This window comes from Desmodus rotundus, chromosome 4, assembly GCF_022682495.2.
Source record: "Desmodus rotundus isolate HL8 chromosome 4, HLdesRot8A.1, whole genome shotgun sequence".
Taxonomy (NCBI): domain Eukaryota; kingdom Metazoa; phylum Chordata; class Mammalia; order Chiroptera; family Phyllostomidae; genus Desmodus; species Desmodus rotundus.
Window position 1 is genome coordinate 151,087,025 of NC_071390.1, and position 24,570 is coordinate 151,111,594.

Here is a 24,570-nt window from a genome sequence, read left to right on the forward strand (position 1 = left end):
AAAGGACATTGAAAATAATCAGTTAGTGAGATAGGAGCACAATCAGGAAGATGTAGAAGTCCAGTTAGGGAAGTGTTTCAGAGGACAGAATGATCACGTCAAATTCCATTGAGCAATACAGTAAGAAGAGCACTAATAACTTCCCATCAGCTTTACCACGTTGAAAGTCATTGGTAACTTTAAAAGAGAAGATACATAAGAACGGTAGAAGGCAAGCCTGATTGGAGTGGCTTAAGGAGACTATGTGAGGGGACAGTATGTGTAGAAAAATCTTTACAGGAGTTGCATTCCTACATTGCTCAGATGAGATGACACAGCTGCTTCCTATATTTGAGCAGTGATTGTGGTCTTGGACACCATTATTTAGGGGGAATGTACTAGAGAACGAGGATGCTGGAAGGGGAATTGGGAACCATATCCTTTAGTGATGTTTAAGAGGAGTTTCAACAGAATCCATAGAGCTGCCCCTCAAGATAGGATTGGATTGGTTCACATAGGCACTTTGGGCATGCTAGTATTTTAGTTCCTTTTCATAACGATATTTAAAAAGTTTTTGTTGAAATTCATTTGGAGAAGAAACTGAGCCCCGATCTGTGTGTGGGAGGGTGGATGACTAATGGTCATTACCAACCTTTCTGTTCTGAAGCAAGCAATCTAGCACTGACCCAGTGTTCCTGCCTCAGGTACAAAGCGTCTCCATTAAGCATGCTCTTTATTAAGGACCTCACTTCTCTGCTTCAATTATTCCTTCTAAACATGATATATGATCCTCCCTGAGGAAAATTCTGATAGATTCATACTTTCCATTAGGATATAAATTCAACCCCATGTAACAGAGACACAAAGTAGCAATGGCATATATGACATAGTAGTTTGTTTCTCACACAAACTCTCTCTGTCCATCGCGGCAAATCCAGGACTAGACCCAGTCTTCCAACAGTCAGCCTAATTTTTCCTCCACAGAGTGGTTCCTTGTCTTTCAGGTCATATAACAGATGAAAATACTCTTTGTTTTACTAAAAGGCATATCCATGTACTGCTTGCTTCTCAAATACAGTTGATCTTGGGTTTCCTATTATTTGAATAATCTCCATAGAAACGGTAAGATAAAATTTCAAGTGAAGACTTTCTTAGGCTAAAATGATGGGAAAATGTGGAACGCTAACATTATTTTGTTATTTTAATAGTCCGCCCTGGAACAGAACATCCTTTAAAATCTGGTTGCTGAATTGATGATTGAATTCCACAAGCAAATGCCAATATCACCAAAGGAAAAACACAAGTGTTAGAGAAACATTCTTCACCGGGGAGACTAGAATCCAGGTTTGGTTTGTCAAAGCTCAAAAATAAATTCAACGCTTGCTGTGGCGGAGTTTATATAAATAATACGTTGCCCCATTCTCCCTTGTGTGTGGTCATATGATTTAACTCCTTTGTTAATGTAGTAAATTAAATTTGATTTCAGCTGTTAATCTATCTTGCATTCCCAGTATAAAACCCATTTATCATGATATATATTTATTTTCATAAATTGTTGGATTTGTTTTGTTTTATAATATTTTGGTAAGAATTTTTACATATATGTTTATGAGGGATATTGATCCTTGCTTTTTATGATAATTATCAGATTTTGATACCAAATTATGCTGGTCATATAATACGGAGTATGAGTGCTCCCTCCTTCTCTCTTTTCTGACTATAAGATTGTTATTATGTCCTCCTTAAACGTTAGAATTCACCAGGGTGGCAGGTGGATTCTCCATAAGCGAATGCTGAGATGGAGTCTGAGGGTGACCAACACCTCTACTAGGAGAGGAAAGTGCACTGGTCAAAGGCAGAAGTTGAATTTCAGTGAAAGCCCAACAAGCCTTGGCTAACCGGGCAGGCGGGGAGCTCTGGAGCCAGTATTACTCACTAGAATTTCAGGCCTAACCTTTATCCCTTGCCTTGCTGGTTGCTTCAAGAAGGCTATGTCAGAGGATGGGCTGTACTCTGCAGCTCCTGTGGGCCCATCAATCCCCAGTCAGCTCAGTATCTGAATTCTAACTGACGTCCCTCGGCTCTCTGGATGGTCAGTCTCCATTAGTGTTCTGTCTCCTGCGCCGCAGTCCAGAAAGAGCCGGGCTGGCTGTGGGCTTTTTTTCACACGCTTTTTCAGTTCTATAGTTGTTTTCAGCAGAAGGGCTGGTTTAAGACCGATTACACCATCATGCTGGAAGAAAAAAACCTCTTAGTTTAGCCCTTGACAGCCAGTTCCGTAGACATTATTTTCATTAGGAATTTATTTTTGACGCAGCATTATCATTTTGAGATTGCTTTTTCCTTAGCTGACTACAATAGCTTAAAAGTCTTGGAAATATAAAAGGCAGTAATAAAGCCAGCTCACAGCTCCGAATGTTTTGCTAATGTAGTTCTCTTTTCAGATGTTCACCCCTCCCCCTACCATCACAATAGTATCCTTTTTAGAAAACAAAACCAGCCCGGTCCGGGGAGGCTCAGTTGGCTGGAGTGTCACTCCTGACACCGAAAGGTTGGAGGCTCCACTCCCCATCGGGGCACATTCCTAGGTTGCTGGTTTGACCCCCAGTTGGGGCGTGTACGGGAGGCAACCAATAAATGTTTCTTTCTCACATTAATGTCTCCCTCTCTCTCTAAAATCAGTAAACATAAAAAATAAAATAAAATCATATCAACAAGTTTTATGGCAGGTTTCCAAAACAGGAGAGCTCATCGTACAGCCCTGCACAGTCCAGTTCTGCACCTCAGCAAGACCCCTCACGAGCCCCAGGGGCATCAGCCATCAGCCGCAGGGGCCTGTGGGGGCCTCCGGGGGCCCGCTCCTTGGCGCTACCGGGATTTTTTTCTACCTCCACATTCTGGTGGTCTGGAAAGCCAATCCCGAGAAGCTTTTGAGGTTCATGTTTTTCAAGAAAGAGTATTTGGGATAAAAATTGATTCGTTAGAATGAAAGGAAGTGTAGGATGATGTACAGAAGGGAGGAGCTCTCGACGCATTTCATTGTCATTTTTGTGTGTTGCTAGATATGCAGTAGATATATGCACACAGACAATAGACATGTGGTCCTCGGTTGATGCAGAATTTCGATATTCAGTGTAACTGGTTCTTTTCCTTTATTAGCAGTCGACTCATTTTCAGTCCTACATTTATTTCCCCGTAGAAGGAACCATTGCTTTGTGTTGGCACTTTTGAAATAATGGCAGACATTGTGAATGCAGGAGCAATAGCCATGGAATGGAAAAGAATGATCAGCAAGTGAGAATTCTAGTGTGGGTGTTGAAAACTAATGAAATGCGGTATTATTGAGAACTAATGAAATGCTGTCTTCTGCTCCAGAGAACTTTTGATATTCTTCTTTTTTAAATTTGACTTTATTACTTACTGTTGCAGAAATGTGGAGAATAAGAAGTTCAGAAGACATTTGTGTTCAAATAGAGTGCAATTAAAAAGTCCCCGGCAAGCACTGTAAGCCCATAAACAAGAGAGCTAGCAAGAAAAAAAAAATCAAGAAGCAAATGCTGAGGCAAGTTATAACCTGCTAGATATGAAAGAGGCAGTAGAGAATCAGAAAGAAAAGAAAAAAAGAGTTATGATCATTAATTAGCAAATGGAAAAAGATAATTAGAGGCTCCCAAAAGGCTGAATTATTAAAAATGCTACTTCAGTTTCAAAAAAGAAATTCCAGGCAGTGACGAGCTTTATAACTTACAATGAGGATTGATGAATAGAAAAAATTACCATCAGGATATTTCAGGGAACAAAGAAATAAATGAGTCCAGGATACATTTTCTTAAAAAAAAAAAAAAAAAGCTACTGAGCATGCAAGAGCGCACAGTAATGGGAAGGGAAGAAAATGGCTGCAGTAATTGTTCAGTTACAGCAGCTGAGCTCCTAGGGATTTTTCACAAACAGAATTGCTCCTGCCCTCAGGACCGCCATTTCAGCCAGTGCAGAGGTAAGTAGCTGCTTCCGGCTGCAGCCCAGTCCTTTGCAGCACTATCCACTTTATTGGAGAAGTGAGACTAAATGTTGTAAGAAGACTCTGCTCACTTAAAGGTAGCTGTGGTGTGCTCTCTTGAGACGTCACAGAAGTTACTGGGGCGGCTTTAGCCTCATCTGACCTTGAGTAGCTCTGTGCACAGTGCCTGAAGCCACGAGGTCAACAGTCCTTGGTCTTTAGCTTGGAGGAACAGAAATTACCCTAGTCTCACCTTGGGTGGCATAACTCTCAGCTCATTCTCTCTCCAAGTGCTCTATTGAGGGACCTGGCCCTAATCAACAGAAGAGCAGCTAGGTTCCTGCTGGTCATCATCTATTTTTTTTAATTAAAATTTCTTTGGAAAAAACAAGGCAATTGGGAAAAGCAAGCGAGATCTGCCTTGAGTAGTCAATGTCAAAGAGAAAAAACTTCATGCAGAATATATATTAGACATCAATTAAAAGACTGTGCATAGAATATGAACCCTCACTGCTACAGTAACTATTGCTTTTAAGGTATCACATGATACTCTAACTTTGAGGATATCATTCAATGTTACAAAATCACCATACACTTTAGCTTTATAAAACATAAGTGTTCTAAAGTTTCTTTATTTAAAAAAACTAATCAAAATGCCATCTATTAAACCAGACACAAATATGCACATTTTGGGGGTTGTGTTATTTGTACAATTGAACCTGAAGTTATAGTAGTTCAGAGGTTTTGCCTGAGGGAATGGTTAGACTACTCATGATCAGGGAGCATGTGAAAGTCTGTTTTATTTTACTTAACATTTTATTATGAAAGTTTAAAAAATACAGAAAATGTGAAAGAATTTTTATAGCAACTCTCCACCACTTTTTACAGCATACCCACCACTTAGATTCTATAATTAACATTTAACTGTATTAGATTTACCACCGTTCTATCCATCTAGCCAATCCCCTATTCTCCCATTAATCCATCTTATTTTCTGATGCATTTCAAAGGAGGTTGCGACAGCAGTATACTTCCCCTCAAGCACTTCAGCATATAAAGCATTAACTAGAGATGGGAAAACCTTTTAATAGCAGAAGAGTTAAAAATCACATTGTCTAGAGAGGCCAAATAAAATCCTTGGATCCTTGAAAAAATGATAATGTTACAATGTGGACATTTGAATGAATTTCAGTGTTTTCTAACTAAAACTCAGAAAAATAAAGATGAATTGGTGACATGGCTTATGATGAGGGTAAAAGTCAAATCTCTAAACCCTTAAACTTTCACCAGCAGAAGGCGGGCTTTCAAGTCATTCATCCCCAAGACAGGTGTTTTCTGCACAGCCCAGCTGTGATACGGTTTAGTGCTCGCTCTCTCTCTCTCTCTCTCTCTCTCTGTCTCTCTCTCTCTCTCTGTCTCTCTCTCTCTCTGTTTCTCTCTCTCCATCTGTTAAACTCAGTCAAATCCTGACAAAGGCAGAGCAATAGAAATTTCTATGTGCAAAGCGGAAGGTCCTAGCTGACCTGGCTGTTGTTTCAGATTTCTGGATGATCTACTAACCAGCTATTTAACTCCCAAGTGAGAGGCTGCTACAGGCTAGTTCTAAGATTTTCTAGAGATCCAGTCCCAGAGAAAGTAGAGTTCTTAGCCTTTGCACTACCAAAATGTAATGGAGGAGAACCACATGATAAGGAATTTGTTGATTTGGCCTCTCTACATTCTAAACACAAATGCAGGACCAGTCTGCATTTAGGAGAAAATATTTAATAAGCCTTGAGAATGTTAAGAGGCAAATCATCTTGATATCCATTTTGCTAATCTGACCTAACTGCATGTATAGAATTTCCCAGTGGGTCGAACATTGAGTGAATTTTACAGAAATTGAATTATCATTTCTAGACTTCCCTTCAGTAGTGAGCCATGACTGTCACTGTTCACTGTTGAAGATGGTGAAATTTCTCCTTTCTGATTGGTGTTTGACTTATAAAAATAAAGTCTTGCCTTTATCTGGCTTGTGATCAGGTAAGACAAATGGGCTCTATTTGGCCCCTGAACTACACCAGGAACTCTCCTAGAAGCTGAGGGCTCAAAACAGTGGTTCCTGTCTCCAGGTGTTCATTGAAGTAACCTCCCATCTTTCCCATCCAGTCCCACTGCCGAGATGAGGATTGTAGCTATTGATGAAACCCGAGTTAAGGGGAGGTGAGGGTTTGAGGTAGGAACCTTGCTCTGGGGGACCTGAGAGAGGGGACTCTCTCTCTCTGAAGTAACAATCAATAAAGGGAGGTCTGGGGCCATTGCCAACTGCTAAGTAGGCAGGAGCTTAAGGAGCAGCACCTGAATCAGCGGTGGAGCGAAAGGAAGGGCATCCAGAGTTTCCCTCTCCTGCTAGATACACCCCAGATGTTTGCAGGGCCCAGGTCAAAGTACAGATGGAAGTTGTGTATGTCTTACATCTGAACATTTACAAGTTAGTATCAACTTAACAAAATGTTAAATAAAATGCTGTATTCTCTACCTTGACAACGCTATCTTTATAAAGACCTGGAAGGCCAGGTTTGGATTCACAACTCCTGGCCTCCTCAGAAAGCTGAGCTTGAACAGGGCAGCACAGGAAGATCCATTTCCCGACACGGGCTGCAGGCTGCTCCTCTTCCCTCCCGCCCCCAGCCTCGTCCCCCACACCTTCGCCTTCCTGCCCAAGCTCCAGCCACACACAGCTGCCCCACAGTTTTTCCTTGGGTCTAGAGATGCAGACATACTGGGCATGCTCTGTTCTTGGGGACACAGGCTCCTGGGGGGACTTTCTCTTGGCCCATGGATTCCTCACCTAGAGGCAGGGATGTAGCCAGACGGTGGCCAGAGTGGGACACTTCAAAACGTGTGAGCCTCTTGCCCCATGGAAGGCAGTTCTACAGGAGCTCCCACGTGTTTTCAGATGAGTCTCACTTCTTAAAACGGTGATGGCAGTGAGGCGCAGTATCCTCAAAAAGTGTATGTTGGCTTAGCTGTACGAAGAGAGTGAAAGAATAAGCCAGGAGAAGTGCAGGGAAAGAGGGAAGGAAAAAACAGGGAAAAAAGGAAAAACTGTCTTATTAGCTTTTGTGCTCACACACACACATCATAAACAGTCACTAATTCCTCAGATAGGGCCTTGGAAGTGGGGCCTATTACCGGAAACTCACGGGGCAGGGTGCGAGCGGCAGCCCAGTTCAGCGCGAATAATGTGGTGGGTGGGCGCGTGGGGGTGCACTCGTGCAGCATGCAGCGACTCTTAAGAAACACGAGGTCTGAAGTCAGACCGTCTATTGGACACCTTACCCCACCACTTGCTGAATGGCCTGGGGCGCGGCGTTTCACTTTGCTAAAATCCCTTATCTGTAAAATGAAGTTAATAGTAGTCTCTCTCCCACAGGACTGTAGTGAAGTTTAAATTACATCACATCATGCAGAGTAGATACCCTTGAACATCTACTCAGCAGTAGCGCTCCATTTCTCCCTTGCTGATGGATCACAGCTTGGTTTGGGCATCTGCAGACCTACAGGCTCAAGGTAGCGGAGCTCCATCTCCAGGCCCAGGGAGGCCAATTAAAGTGATTTCTCTCCTTTTTCCAGAGATAAACAGGAAAGGATTTCTTCTACTGCTGCCTCTGTGCTGTGATGTTGGGAGCGGTGGCAGCCATTCCAGAACCATGAACGGACTTGGCTAAGGACGAACTAACCCACTGAGAATGGCCGAGGAGAAAGGAGAGAAGAACCTGAGAGTCCACAACACTGTTTAGCTACTAAATTACCCAGACCCAGAGACATCTCACTTCTGGTCTTTTTGTAATCGGAAATAATAAATGTCCTTGTTGTTTAAGCCAGTTTAAATCGGGTTCTGTACAAATTCAGCCCAAAGCATCCGAAGACCACACCACTACAGAGAACCTTTTGTATATAGTGAAGGTGCAATTATGAAGCTCAGTCAGTAAAAAGTGCATCAGACTTAGAAGCAGGAGACCCAGTTCTAGTGCCAGGTCCTGGGCCAGAATTTGGTTTCACTGGCCGTTACTCATTACTGCTGCTAGTGTTGGTTCTCTCATCTTCTGGACTCTTGAATCTTGCTTTTCTTGGCCTGTGGTACTGACTGGATTTTTCCTACCCGAGCAGACTGACCTAAGCAGTCTTTCCTGCTCAGATCTCCCTTTCAGTATTTCCAGCTGGACCTCTGGGCCCCAGAATTGCATCCCTCACCTGCTGTACCTTCATTTCCTTTCAGAATAGTCCTGCCACCTCCCAAGTGCATGCCTCCACACCAGCTGTGCTTATTCTATTTCTGTCTGAGTAAAACCAGAGGGCAGTATCACATTCTTGAATCACACTTTGAACTTCTTTCTAAACTAAGCATGAGAATGGGGAGCTAAGAGCTGACTCCTACACCTCCCAATACTTACAGACTCTAGAGGAACGGTTCTCAACTGGGAGTGGGGGGAGAGGATGGCAATTTCCCCCCTAGGGGGCATTTGGCTATGTCTGGGGGCATTTTTTGGTTGTAACAACTGGGGGGTGCTACTGACAGATACAGAAGATGGGGGGACTGCTGAACACCCTACAATGTGCAGGGCAGCCCCTAAAACAAAGAATTATCTGGTCCCAAATGTCAATAGTGCTGAAACTGAGAAACCTGCCTCTGTAAAGGTGAAAATATTTAGACATGCATCACATTCAGTGTATCCACAGCTCGGTGGCCTCCTCACCACCAGCAATCCTACGCCCGTCTGCTGAATTACTCTTTTATATTCTGTGCTGCTCAAACGCAAGAGGAGGCCTCTTGTGCTCCGGGTATCAGTTATCTACGGTGCTTCCTCTGGACCTGTCTCGGTTTTTAAAAAGGATTGTATGAATAATGAAAGCTTACTTTGGGGACAAGAGCCTTTTGATCTTCCAGGCCTTTTCCTGTTTCCTGGAGGATTTTGCACTCTCCTTCCTGCTCTTCAGCCTAATTCTAAAACCATATAACTGAGTCCTTAATCAAACTCTCTTTGTAATTTTAGTAGATTGTAGCCTTAGGAAACGAGACCATAATCTCAGATTGATGCTGCCCCTGTTAAGGTTCAAATTTACAGTCTGCTCTGCTTTTGCAAAAGCCTAACATCGTAGCAGCAAGGGTGGCCTTCATCCATCATTTCAGTGAAACTTTATTTTTGCAGAATTTCCTTTCAAGATGGTAGATTATTGTACATTCTGGGGCAGAAGGCAAGAGGAAAGTCCATCACTGGTAGAAAAAGGAAATTAGCAGGTCTGATCTCTCCGGGGTAAAATGAGCGGTTGAATCAGATCACGGAGTGTTTTGATTCACTGGATTAACTCAGAACACTTTATCAAGTGACCTCCAAGCCTTGAAACTTTGTAGCTATGAAAGAGGAGAGGTCACTGCTCCCACACAAGAAGAAACTGCAACCTGTGCCATGAAGGATTATGGGGCTCTGGGGGCCAGAAGGTCAAAATTGGGGGCTTAACTTTTATGTTCCATAAAATGGGAAGCTGCCTCTGTAACTATGACCTCAGATTTTGCAGTGATTTAGAATTTCCCAAAGAGATTTCACCCACATCGTGATTTCATTTGCTCCCCTCACAGCAGCCTCGTGTGGGAGGCACGTCAATTGATCACCAGCATCGGGCCAAGGGGAACGAGAAGTTACAAAGATTAAGTGACTTACTTAAGACAAAGAAAACCGAGAGCTGTAATAACTTGCCGAGAGATGCATGACTTTTGAATATAACCAAATGTTTCCGATGTTCCTCAGAACAGTTAAAATTTAAAACAATCTGTTGTTTATCCCCAAAATGTTCCTTTATCAGATACCAAGTCTTAATTTTTTATTCAGAATATACAGTCAGTGGAACGTTTGAACTGAGGTGGCCAAGTAGAATTTCCTTTATTTCTTCATTCAGCCACGGTTGATTATTTGGCACGTGTTATATGTGTAGTTTTGTACCAGGGGCCAGAGAGAGAGGGAGGCAAGGACAAATGAAATACGAAGTGTGGGTCTTTGCCCTGAAGTCGCCCATGGTCTTCCAGGGGTTGCAGACACGTGACCACCGGCAGTCACATAGGCAGAAGGCCTCGAAAGGGGCAGAAATCCTAGTTTTGGAACTAGAGTGAAGGGAGCAATTTATTCTACCTGTGAGAGACTGGGGGAAAGGTTTGAGGAGGGTTAGCATGTAAACTGAGTCTTAAAAAAAATAGCACTCTGAAAATCAGAGAAGATACATATATCACAGGGAAGGAATAAATATTACGTTCAAACTTTTAATGTTCCTGGTGAAGATTCACCCAAAGTCTTAAGTGTAACTTAGGTGCTCGCATCTCCATTCATTGTCTGACAGTGTCTTAGACTGGAAATCTGCTGGCTCATTAGGGTAAGGGAAGTATTTTGTCTCTTTTCCTTCTCAGAAATGAGTGTGCCCTCTAGTAGAGTAGTAAATGGAACTTTTACAAGGGAATGTCGTGTCATTTCTCATTTCAGCTTTCAAGGTCAGTGCAACCTTGATCACTTGCCTCTTCTGTATCTTCTTCCTTGCATAACTTGGTAAAATATAATTAGATATAGATACAGACATAGATATAGACATGTAACACACACATTGTTTCTGTGTACCAGGCACTATAAACATATAATTCCTTAATCTTCACGTGTCTGTGAGGTAGGTGGTGTTATTGTTTCAGTTTTATAGTGAAGAAAACTAAGGTCCATAGAAGTGAATTAATTTGGTCAAAATCACACAGATGTGAATGAGAGATGCAGGATTGAAATGTGTCTGTTTCACTCAAAGCCCTACCGTTTTCATTACCCTGTGCAGAGACTTATCCTCATTCCCCAGAATTCATTCTCTTTTTCTTCCTTCTGCCAACAGAACCGCCTCCCTTCCACCCCCCAGTATGTCATCAGAGCCCATGGCCTCCAAGCTGGGATTTACATGGACAGTGGAGGTCCCTGGATTGATATTCACAGCTGATCAGGAGACAAAAACCATCCTAAATGAAAGTCAGACATGTCATTTAAGAGTGACTTGTTCTAAGAAGAGCTGTTGCTTAGTAGAGCTACTTTCTAATTGCAACCCAGCTTCCGAGTTCTAAGCCCCTAGGACCTGCTGCATTGCCCTGATTGTGGTCTGCAGACCACCAGGAAGGTAGCATGAATGGGTCGCCTAGATCATGAGAAATCAAACCACAAATGGAAATTTGGCAATCATTGGGAATGAAGGACTCCTTTGATCAGCTGATGGAATTGACAGAAAAATGCACATTTTCACACATAATTTTGCACATTTCAGGGCTGTCCATGGAACTCCATGGAGCCCATCCATAAATATCCAGGTTCATTACCCATGCTGGTTGGTAGTAGTATATTTGCATAATTGGATATTATCATGCAGGAAGTTGGAACTCCCCTGAGGACAAGAGTTATAGTGTGTTGGCTTGGCGAAATCTTATGTAATAGGTGTTTTATGAGATGTATAGGGATTCAGATATCATGGGCTTCATTTTTCCATTGAGTTTAAAGATTTCCAGTCAAAATACTTTATTTTTAGAAATATTTAGAAAATGAGGTGAGAAATTGAAAGGGAGGAACGTGGTAGGGACTCAAGGTCCAGGACTTCTCAGTTCCCTCCATACGTAAATCATTTCATAGCTTGTAAATGATTTAGCAGCTGGTCACTGTCCCAGAGAAAGTCTTTTTATAGGAAGAAGCCTGCCTCTTTTTCACTGTTTAGAAGATCTAGCCTAAAATTGAGGTAATACTTTGAGCTGTCTAATTTTCTTACTGGTCTAAGGATTCTTAACTTGATCTCAAAAAAAACAAAACAAACAAACAAAAATCCCACTGCTTTCTTCCTTCTGCGGCAGAGACTGTTAGTTCTTTCCCAACACCCGCTCTCTGCTCCTCAGAGAGAACTTGAGGGTGCTGGCTGGCACAGGAGTGGCCACAGTAAAGACATTTTCCAGCAGCCTTTGCAGCCGGGTGTGGCTACTTGACTAAATTCTGGTGGGTAGGATGTAAGGGATTTGTGTAACAGAAACTGTAATTAATTACCGCTGGGGGCGGAGGCTGTTCTTCACTTGTCTCTTTCCTCCTTCCTGCTGGTTGAAATGTAGATGTAAGGGAAGAGCTACCCTGGACCACAAGGTCCAGGTGCAGTCGAAGATGAAAACCGAACGTAGCAGCAGCCTGGGTCCCTATTGGTGTGGCACCGTGCCACCGGTCCTGAACTATTTTGTGTTCCCCGAGAACACCCCCACATTCAGAGACTTGTTAGAAGGACTCAGCAGACAGTTGTGTTCATTGCTAAGATTTATTTCAGCCACGTAGTGAGAGATGCACAGCTGGATCATAAGGCAAAGGCACCGGTGAAGCCTGGAGGAATCCATGTGCCGGCTTCCCTGCGCCCTCTGTGTCCTGGGAGGAGTCACACAGAACCCCCTCTTCCCTCAGCAACAAAAACACAGCAACACGTGTGATGTGTCTATACAGGGAAGGCCATTAGAGCTCAGCACCCAGTTGGGAGCTGGGCACATTAGGGCAAAATCCCCACAGGGAAAGCAAACAAATAGTCCAGGTGCTGTGCTTAGTGGGATAGGATCCTTGATCTCAATTTTAGAAAGTAATCCCCCACCGTTCTCCGGCATTCTGTGGCAGAGACTGCCAGTTGCTCCCCAATATCAGCTCGTTGTTGACTCGGAACACCGCAAGAGCCAGGTTCCCAGGTGCCAGCAAAGGGCTGACCTTGCCAGCAAGCCTTGCTGTGTTAACTCTTCTGCGCGTGAATGGTCTACATTTACCTGAAACAGAAATCAGCTTTCAAGTTTTTTCAGCCAATGTTTCTCTGTCTCTTGTAGTCAAGTCTAATTCTAGCAAATACTGTTCCTTCTTCATGTATTTGACACCTAGGTAGAGCTAAATCGCCGTGTCCAATTTATCAGTGGAGGTAGGCACTGCAGGCTGATTGGCCTATGCTCAGCCAAGAAAACATGTTTTCACATCTCCAAATTCTGCTTGGACAGCAGGCAGCATCGATTTACAAAAGAACCTGTGTCTCCAAGGTTCATTTGTAAATTCACTGCACAAATCAGCTCGTGAAAGAAAGCCAAGGTGAGACTAAGGTGCAGTGGGAGGCACCTGGTTCCTGGGAGGAAACTGCAACTTGCTCCTCCTAATTCTAACTCTCTAGTCAGACAGTCAATGACCGTGTGCAGAGAACGACGCTCCTCCAGATTACTGTGCATCTGATCAGCCTCAGCCTCTTTATCATTTCAGCTGTACACTGAGTAGTTCACACTGGCAGTTCACACTGAGTAGTTCACACTGGTAGTTCACACTGGCAGTTCACACTGGTAGTTCACACTGAGTAGTTCATGCTGGTAGTTCACACTGGTAGTTCACACTGATAGTTCACACTGGTAGTTCACACTGGCAGTTCACACTGAGTAGTTCACGCTGGTAGTTCACACTGGTAGTTCACACTGGTAGTTCACACTGAGTAGTTTATGCTGGTAGTTCACGCTGGTAGTTCACACTGAGTAGTTCACGCTGGTAGTTCACACTGGCAGTTCACACTGGCAGTTCACACTGAGTAGTTCACACTGGTAGTTCACACTGGTAGTTCACACTGAGTAGTTTATGCTGGTAGTTCACGCTGGTAGTTCACACTGGTAGTTCACACTGGTAGTTCACACTGAGTAGTTTATGCTGGTAGTTCACACTAGTAGTTCACACTGGTAGTTCACACTGGTAGTTCACACTGAGTAGTTTATGCTGGTAGTTCACACTAGTAGTTCACACTGGTAGTTCACACTGAGTAGTTTATGCTGGTAGTTCACACTGGTAGTTCACACTGAGTAGTTTATGCTGGTAGTTCACACTAGTAGTTCACACTGAGTAGTTCACACTGGTAGTTCACACTGAGTAGTTTATGCTGGTAGTTCACGCTGGTAGTTCACACTGAGTAGTTTATGCTGGTAGTTCACACTAGTAGTTCACACTGGTAGTTCACACTGAGTAGTTCACACTGGTAGTTCACACTGAGTAGTTTATGCTGGTAGTTCACACTGAGTAGTTCACACTGAGTAGTTTATGCTGGTAGTTCACACTAGTAGTTCACACTGGTAGTTCACACTGAGTAGTTCACACTGGTAGTTCACACTGAGTAGTTTATGCTGGTAGTTCACACTGAGTAGTTCACACTGGTAGTTCACACTGAGTAGTTTATGCTGGTAGTTCACACTGAGTAGTTCACACTGGTAGTTCACACTGAGTAGTTTATGCTGGTAGTTCACACTGAGTAGTTCACACTGGTAGTTCACACTGAGTAGTTTATGCTGGTAGTTCACACTAGTAGTTCACACTGGTAGTTTACACTGGTAGTTCACACTGAGTAGTTCACACTGGTAGTTTACACTGAGTAGTTCACGCTGGTAGTTTACACTGAGTAGTTCACGCTGGTAGTTCACACTGGTAGTTCACACTGAGTAGTTTATGCTGGTAGTTCACACTGGTAGTTCACACTGAGTAGTTTATGCTGGTAGTTCACACTGGTAGTTCACACTAGTAGTTCACACTGAGTAGTTTATGCTGGTAGTTCACACTAGTAGTTCACACTGGTAGTTCACACTGGTAGTTCACACTGAGTAGTTCACACTGGTAGTTCACGCTGGTAGTTCACACTGGTAGTTCACACTGGTAGTTCACACTGAGTAGTTTATGCTGGTAGTTCACACTGAGTAGTTCACACTGGTAGTTTACACTGAGTAGTTCACGCTGGTAGTTTACACTGAGTAGTTCACGCTGGTAGTTCACACTGGTAGTTCACACTGAGTAGTTTATGCTGGTAGTTCACACTGAGTAGTTTATGCTGGTAGTTCACACTGGTAGTTCACACTAGTAGTTCACACTGAGTAGTTTATGCTGGTAGTTCACACTAGTAGTTCACACTGGTAGTTCACACTGGTAGTTCACACTGAGTAGTTCACACTGGTAGTTCACGCTGGTAGTTCACACTGGTAGTTCACACTGGTAGTTCACACTGAGTAGTTTATGCTGGTAGTTCACACTAGTAGTTCACACTGGTAGTTCACACTGGTAGTTCACACTGAGTAGTTTATGCTGGTAGTTCACACTAGTAGTTCACACTGGTAGTTCACACTGAGTAGTTTATGCTGGTAGTTCACACTGGCAGTTCACACTGAGTAGTTCACACTGGTAGTTCACACTGGTAGTTCACACTGAGTAGTTTATGCTGGTAGTTCACGCTGGTAGTTCACACTGGTAGTTCACACTGGTAGTTCACACTGAGTAGTTTATGCTGGTAGTTCACACTAGTAGTTCACACTGGTAGTTCACACTGGTAGTTCACACTGAGTAGTTTATGCTGGTAGTTCACACTAGTAGTTCACACTGGTAGTTCACACTGAGTAGTTTATGCTGGTAGTTCACACTGGTAGTTCACACTGAGTAGTTTATGCTGGTAGTTCACACTAGTAGTTCACACTGAGTAGTTCACACTGGTAGTTCACACTGAGTAGTTTATGCTGGTAGTTCACGCTGGTAGTTCACACTGAGTAGTTTATGCTGGTAGTTCACACTAGTAGTTCACACTGGTAGTTCACACTGAGTAGTTCACACTGGTAGTTCACACTGAGTAGTTTATGCTGGTAGTTCACACTGAGTAGTTCACACTGGTAGTTCACACTGAGTAGTTTATGCTGGTAGTTCACACTGAGTAGTTCACACTGGTAGTTCACACTGAGTAGTTTATGCTGGTAGTTCACACTGAGTAGTTCACACTGGTAGTTCACACTGAGTAGTTTATGCTGGTAGTTCACACTAGTAGTTCACACTGGTAGTTTACACTGGTAGTTCACACTGAGTAGTTCACACTGGTAGTTTACACTGAGTAGTTCACGCTGGTAGTTTACACTGAGTAGTTCACGCTGGTAGTTCACACTGGTAGTTCACACTGAGTAGTTTATGCTGGTAGTTCACACTGGTAGTTCACACTGAGTAGTTTATGCTGGTAGTTCACACTGGTAGTTCACACTAGTAGTTCACACTGAGTAGTTTATGCTGGTAGTTCACACTAGTAGTTCACACTGGTAGTTCACACTGGTAGTTCACACTGAGTAGTTCACACTGGTAGTTCACGCTGGTAGTTCACACTGGTAGTTCACACTAGTAGTTCACACTGGTAGTTCACACTGAGTAGTTCACACTGGTAGTTCACGCTGAGTGGTTCACACTGGTAGTTCACGCTGAGTAGTTCACACTGGTAGTTCACACTAGTAGTTCACACTGGTAGTTCCCACTGAGTAGTTCACACTGGTAGTTCACGCTGAGTGGTTCACACTGGTAGTTCACACTAGTAGTTCATACTAGTAGTTCACACTGGTAGTTCACACTGGTAGTTCACACTGAGTAGTTTATGCTGGTAGTTCACACTGGTAGTTCACACTGGTAGTTCACGCTGAGTAGTTCACGCTGGTAGTTCACACTAGTAGTTCACACTGGTAGTTCACACTAGTAGTTCACACTGAGAAACTTGGTACTTTACAGATTTTCTACATCAACACCCAAACTCTGGAGTTGGGTGTCTACCATTGTTTGTTTTGGAACTGAAGGACTCTAACCATTTCCTCATTTTAGACAGGTAAAATGTAACACAATTCACGAGATCCAGTAATCAGCAAAAATGGAAATAGAAATCTGTCGTCTTGACCCCCATCCATATACTACCCTGAATATAATCAGTCTCCTGTGATTGTCATTCGGTTCCGCAAGACTGGGAAACCCGGGTCCTCTGGGAGAACAGATGTGAGCGCACGGTGGCCCCTAAACGCTGACTCCCTGGCCGAGGGCGATGTCACCGCCTCACCCTCAGGCTGTGTGGTAGTTCAGAGGCAGGAAGAGCAGTCTCCCGCAGGGGTGTCTGGATGAGCAGAAGGCGCCTCACTGTGACATTATGTTTGCTTGTTGGGTGTTTTAAATAGTGCCCGTGGGAGAGTAAAGATGGTCCTAGAACACAGGCAGCTGTCAGGACTTCTGAGCTGATTACACCACAGGCCTTCTCTTCCAGTTGCCATCAGCTGCTTATTTGGCAGCTTCTTTTGAGGTGCTCCTAAAATACTTGTTATTAACATGTAAGCACTAATTAATTTGCACACACAACAAATGACACTTCAGTCTCCACATGCTTGTGTGTGCACTTGGTATATGTTCCTCGAATATGCTAATATCTATTCATCAAACCTGAAGACATTTCCCAGTACCTGAATAACAACCCCTTTTAAAAGAAAAGTATATATACTGATTGTGAAAACCCTAGTCACAAGAATCAAATGACTCAGTGGGATTTCGGGGTATTGTTTGGAGCCAGGGCTGAGCATCTGCTTTCTACCCACTTATCTGAGATGTCTTTTGCTGACCAGAGTCTAAGGCAGCTTAATAACTGCCTTTCAGAATAACCATCAACTTGCCGAGGGCTGCTCTTCCTCACCGAATGGTAATGCTGAGCAAAAAATAGAAGTCCCATGCGCACCAGTGAAAAGGAAAAAGAAATCACCAAATATTGTTTACTTTACCTGGGAGTAGCAGGGAGGCTGGCAAAGTATGTATTTGATTTAAATTTCAGATTCAGCTCTCATTCTCCATGTTACTTATTTGGCCTCTACAAGCCTCAGATCTCTGCGAGAATGTGGCTAGCATTACCTGTGTCCCCGGGATGTCGGGAGGAGAAAGTGAGAATACCTATGGAAACACCTGTGGAGTGTCAGGAGGCCACAGAGGCCTGTCTCACCCCTTCCATCAACGTTCCAGAGGACAAAGAGTTTTCTTTCTGTGGAAGACATGACTGGACTTTTCAAAGTGTAAGAGATCAGCTACACAGACTGGAAGACCTATGTTGAGATTCTGGGGTTTTTTTCCCAAATAGAAAAGAAATACGGACGCTTATGTTCCTCAGATGATGACACCTCAGTCACGCCATCCCTCCCGGATGGCCTTTTGTGAGCCTGCCTGCCCCAGTTTGTCTGCCCACAGGCGTTTTCCAAACTTCTTTCTCTCAGTTCCTTGCCTTCTTGGCCTTGAAGTACATGATTATTTATGGTTTCTTTCTTGCTAATATTTTTTTACCTGCCAGAAAGAAAATTCAACTTTATTATTTTTTCTTTTAAATATATTTTATTGATTACACTATTACAGTTGTCCCAATTTTTCCCCTTTGCCCCCTCCACCCCATACCCCCATACCCTCCAGCAATGCCCCCCTTAGTTCATGTCCATGGGTCATGCATATATGTTATTTGGCTACTCCATTACCTATGCTGTTCTTAACATCCTCTTGTCTATGTTGTACCCACCAATTTGTACTCCTTAGTCCCTGTACCCTTCCCCCTTTTCCCTCTACCCCTTCCCAACTGATAACCCTCCAAATGATCTCCACATCAATGATTCTGTTCTTACTCTGGTGTTTGCTTAAGTTGTTACTTGGATTCAATTATTGATAGTGGTAAATTTATTGCCATTTTAATGTTCATCATTTTGATCTTCTTTTTCTTATATAATTTCCTTTAGCATTTCATATAATAATGGTTTGGTAATGATGAACTCCTTTAGTTTTTACCTTGTCTGGGAACCACTTTATCTGCCCTTCCATTCTAAGTGATAGTTTTGCTGGATAGAGTAATCTTGGTTGTAGGTCCTTGCTTTTCATGACTTTGAATATTTTTTGCCAGTCACTTCTATCCTGCAAAGTTTCTTTTGAGAAATCAGGTGACAGTCTTATCGGAACTACCCTGTAGGTAACTAACTTCTTTTCTCTTGCTGCTTTTAAGATTATCTCTTTATCTTTAACCTTTGGAATTTTATGATGTGGCTTGGTGTGATCCTCTTTGTGTCCATCTTGTTTGGGACACTGCTCTTCCTGGACTTGTATATCTATTTCTTTCACCAAATTAGGGAAGTTTTCTTTCATGACTTTTTCAAATAAGCTTTCAATTTCTTGCTCTTCCTCTTCTCCTTCTGGCATCCCTATGCTTTGGATGTTGGTATGTTTAAAGATGTACCAGAGGTTCCTAAGCCTCTCCTCATTTTGTTTTGTTTTTGGAATTCTTTTTTCTTCCTGCTGCTCTGATTGAATGCTTTTTCCTTCCTTCTGTTCCAAATCATTGATTTGATTCTCAGCTTCGTTCACTCCACTGTTGGTCCTCTGTAGATTTTCCTTTATTTCACTTAATGCAGGCTTCATTTCTGCCTGGGTCTTTTTTATGCCGTTGAAGTACCCAGTCAGTTCCTGAAGCATCCTGATAACCAGTGTTTTGAACTGTGCATGTGATAGGTTGCTTATCTCCATTTCATTTAGTTCTTTTTCTGGAGTTTCTTTCTGTTCTTTCATTTGGACTATATTTCTTTGTCTCCTCATTTTGGCGGTTCCCTTGTGTTTGCTTCTGTATATTAGGTAGAGCTGCTTTGAATCCCTGTCTTAGTAGCACGGCCTATTACAGAAAAGCACACTTGTTGTTTGGAGAGGAGCCGTAGGTAATCACCAGGGCGAGGCAACCCATGTCACCACTCTGTGGCGTGGTGGGGGGGAGGGCTTGCAGAGAAGACAAGCCACTGCCTGTCCTCTGGAGTCTTGCCTGGAAGGAAGCTGTCTCCTGGCACTCACACTTCACCTTCTCCCCATATGCCACTGTTGCTTCTCCAGCTGATGCCCTGGTGCTGAACCCCAGAGGTGGTGGTTCTGCCTGAGTCCTAAGTTCATTGTGGGCCCTTTAAGAGGAGTCTCTTGAGAATCCTGCAGTTTCTTCTGCCACCCCAAACCCCACTGTTTTTTACAGCCAGAAGTTAGAGGGACTTATCTTTCTGGCCCAGGAACTCTGGGCTGGATGGTTTGGACTGGGGCTGGGATCCCTTGTTCCTGAGGTGTCCCTCCCAGTTTTTATCCACCACATGTGGATGCGGGACTGCCCATTCCTGTCTTTGTGCCTCTCTGCACCTCTCCACTTTCTCTGTGCATCCCTGTGCCTCTCCATGCCTCTCCAAATCTCTGCCCCTCCTACCCATCTGGATGAATGTGGCTTCTTTAAATCCTTGGTTGTTAGACTTCCACACAGCTCGATTTTCTGATGATTCTGGGTGATATTTGTTTTGTAGTCTAGTTGTATATTTTTGCTATAGTTGTGCATAGAGGTATTTACCTATACTTTCATCTTGACCGGAAGGCCTTGGTGTGTTCACAATGCGACTTCAGATTCTGGAGCTGTTGCTGATACAAAAGTTTCCTTCCTCACATCTGAGTGCTTCGACTGGTCATCCAGAATGTACTCATCTCTCAGTGTGTTCTGAAAATGACTGGCTCTGATTCTTGCTAGTGTTTCTTAAAGTGAAAACAAAGGTATAACAGGTCTGTCCAGAAAAAGTCCAACCATTGTCAATATAATGAGAAAGGTTTGTGCGACATCGATGTAACCTGGCAGCCAGGGAAAGTGGGCTAGAATGTGCACACGTGAACAACGACAACTTCACTGCACTAGTCAGTGGGGGCGGTAGACGTTGTTCAGTGAGCATGTGCACTGTGTGGCCATGGCATTCCAAATGACTGAGCAAGTAGAGCAACAAATCTGCATCAATTTTTGTGTTAAGCTTGAACATTCCTCTGTGGAAACTGTTTGGGTGATTCAGAAGGCTGCAGCTATGGGCAACTGGTGATTGGCAGCTTCGTCACATCATGACAACGCACCTGCTCGTGCATCGCATCTCCTGCAGAGTTTTTGGTGAAACGTCAACTCATCCAGGTGACTCAGCCCTCCTAAAGCCCAGACTTGGCGCCCTGTGGCTTCTGGCTTTTCCCAAAACTAAAATCACCTTTAAAAAGGAAAAGATTTCAGACTGTCAAAGACATTCACGAAAATACAACGGGGCAGCTGATGGCCATTGGGAGAACTGTGTAAAGTCCCAAGGTGCCTACATTGAAGGAGACTGAGGCATCATTGTCCTATGTACAATGTTTCTTGTATCTTGTATCTTTTTCAATAAATGTCCCTATTTTTCATATCACACGGCTGCACACCTTGTGGGCAGACCTCGTATATATGTCTGTGTCAACCACCTGGCCCCATCTTTCAGTGACTTTGCCGTGTTCACATACCTGGAGTGAACGGTGGGGGGCTTTGCTGATCCTGCCTGGGCTTGCTGCACTATGGGAGTGTTGGCTGGCTACTCACTGACCTGGGCTGGCCTCAGCGGGGGAAACCGCCATGCTGCTCTGCTGCGCTTGTTCTCTAACAGGTAGCCTGGGTATGCTCTCATGAGAATGACTGTTCAAGACTTTGCTTATATCACATTTATTATCACCTTTGTATCACATAAGGAAATCACACGCTGGGCCTAGAGTCAGTTACTTGGCAAAGGGTGCGGATACAGGGAGGGGTGGGAAACTGGGACCGTTTGCAATGTATCACAACCTTTAAACACATTTATTTTTGAAAAAGACTTCAGACAATTTTTGAAAAATTCAAATCCATATTGGAATGCATACATTCTTTAAAAAAATAACCAGTGATGTGGCATTAGATCCACTAAGGGAGTGATTAAAGTACATTAACAAGTGCCAAAGTATGTAAATAATCATTGTTTTTGATATTTTTTAATGATCAAAGAATCAATATTAAGTTCCTCATGTTGCTTTAATATGTAGAAACAGATATTATTTTTAGTTTTTAAGAATTTTTTATATTTTGAAAGTAATTTTTTAATAGCCACACTTTTAGATTTATTAATATAATAAAAGTTTTGGTCGGTTAAAAAATAACTATTTCAAAGATTATATAATTTTAATTATTTTTATTACCTCTTTTCATTTTTATTTTATTTACTTTTTAATATATTTTAATTTTTATTTATTTTTTAGAGACTTCTATTATTATTTTTTAGAGAGGGGAAGGGAGAGAGAAAGAGAGGGAGAGAAACATCAATGTGTGGTTGCCTCTCGTGTGCCCCCTACTGGGGGCCTGGCCTGCAACCCAGGCATGTGCCCTGGTGCCCTAGACTGGGAATTGAACCGGCAACCCTTTGATTCGCAGAATCAAACCACTCAACCACTGAACCACGCCAGCCAGGGCTCATTTTTATTTTATTTAAAAAATTGTTTCAGTTTGAATGATAAATTATATGGACACCACCCATATTCCCATCGTTAGATATACCAACTGTTAACAGTTTGGGGATAGATCTTTTCATTATTATTCCTAATTATGTTTCTTAAACAAAACTGAGGATGACTTGTTTCTTTTAACAGTTAGTATGTTTTGTTGTGAACATTGTTCTGTGCCATTAAGTGTTTCTGTGCAAGCACAACTTTGATAGCTCCGACGTGTGGAGCTATGAATGTTCCGTGACCTCTTCAGCCAACCCTGTGTTGGTAGACAGTAGAGCTGTTCCCATTGTTTCATTACAATGAACACCGCTACCATGAAATTTCCTGTATATGAACAGGGATTATGCTTTTGATCTCTTTCTTACTTCCTTCATTTGCAGGAAGCTAAACAAATAGTCCCTGCTCCAGCAAAGCCTATGGGAAAACAAGGACGTTCCAAAATGTCACTTTAAACAGGGAACTGGAATTGTGGGGGGTGGGGGGAACCTTTGGATCTGATGACCTTGTTTCCTTTTCTGAGCACAGAGCAAAGAAATAGAGCAGCAGCAAGATGACATGACTTTGCCCTTTCAGAAACCAAAGGAGAGATTCATTTCCCAAGTCTTGTGACTGCTAAAATTGTGATTGGACGGCTTTCAGCTTCCTGCAGAACCCCGGTAGCCCCAGGCTGCAGGTCAATCACTTGATGAAGTGAAGGCCTCCAGCCACAACTATCTGAGCCCCAGTGGAGATTAGAAACAGGGCCTGGGACTGGCTTGGCAAAGCAACTTATTGCTGTTTGGTGGGAAGCTGGGGCAAGGGTGGTGAGAAGACGCTGCCCTAAATATGATATAATCCAGCTGTCCAAACACATGCAATTCAATTCAGTCGTCATCCATTCCCCCAAATCCAGATGTTTGCCATCACAATCTCAGGGTATCTTTCCTTCTATCGAATGTAGCTTGTACTAATCACTTCTGTCAGAGTTGCATTTGTTTTTAATTAAAAGACATCTATTTTGATTCAGCTGGGCCCTTTTCACCTTGGCCCACATTGTTAATAAGCTTTGAATCCAAACCGCCCGTTGCCTTATGACAAATCACTGAGGTTTTCCTTCCATTTCAGAGTTTAAATATAAGAAACTTCAAGACTACACTAAATACTTGTCGATTTCTAGTATTTGTTAGCATATAGTTTTATTCCATTTACACCTCCAACCACTGAGTTCTCATGTGGCGGTGGACTCTTAATATTTGTAATCTTTGTGTTCAAAAGCCTCCAACAATTATGTTTCATAGACCTGCTTTCAAAGTCTGACTGGATGTGTGATCTTGCTTCGCTCATTGGCAATGTCTCTGACCTTAATTTTCTCATCTGAAAATGAAAGGATGATAAAATGTTATTGTGAGGATCATGTAATGTAAAATATTTCAAACACCCAGCGGAGTGTTTCATATGCAGTATGTAAGCACACATATGTTGATTCCTTCTACTCTCTTCAAAATCTCTAGCTAAGAGTTTGACCGTTCTAGGTGCCTACCTGGTCCTACCTCCAGGAGACAGAAGCAGATTTTCAATGACATTAGTCCTCTAAGCTTTAGTTCTTTTGCCTGGATGAGCATTTTGGATATGTTGGAAGCAAGTGAGGACTTTAATGGGCCTTTTCTTCGTGAAATACACTTCTAGACCATTTTTGAGTTGATGTTTTACTTACCAAGAGTAATTCTCCGCTAATTTTATTTCTCAAATACATCAATGTAGGTACCAGGGGAGCAGTGTCTGGCACTTATGACTTTGGGGAAAAATGCCTATCATTAAAAACAAATATGTGGATTATAAAATTAATTCTTTTTATTTTAATGGACCTGTTTATTAGGAGTTGATTTCCAAAAGGTGGCCCATTCTTATGAGAACACAAAAATCAAGACTCTGAGTTTGTACAGCTGAGCCAGACCCAGGAATGACGGAAAGACACAAGTAGGGGTGCTCTTAGGGCCCTGCTGAGGCAACAGGTAGCCTGTCCTCCTCTCAGTCTGTCTGTCAGTCCCTCACATTGCCTACCTCCTTCTCTGCCTTCTCTTTCTTTTCCTCCTTCTCTTGTCTCTTTTCAAATTCTCTTCTTTGCCCTGATCTATGCCTTGTCCTGGCTCCTGGTTTTCCCTCATCATTAACATCTTGCTTGGCTTACACTCGCCTCTTTGCTTCAACTTCCAATATTTTTGTCCAGACTGTGAGTCAAACTTAAGTCAGCAACAGGATGAGACATAAAATAAATATTTGTGGGATGAAATCTGAGAGGTCCCGTGTGATTCTTCTTGTAAGTAGAAAGTGGATTACAGAACAGTTAATGTTATTGCCCATGTATACCAGGTAGTCTGCTAACTGCCTTATATGTACTGTTATGAATTGAATGTGTCTCCCCAG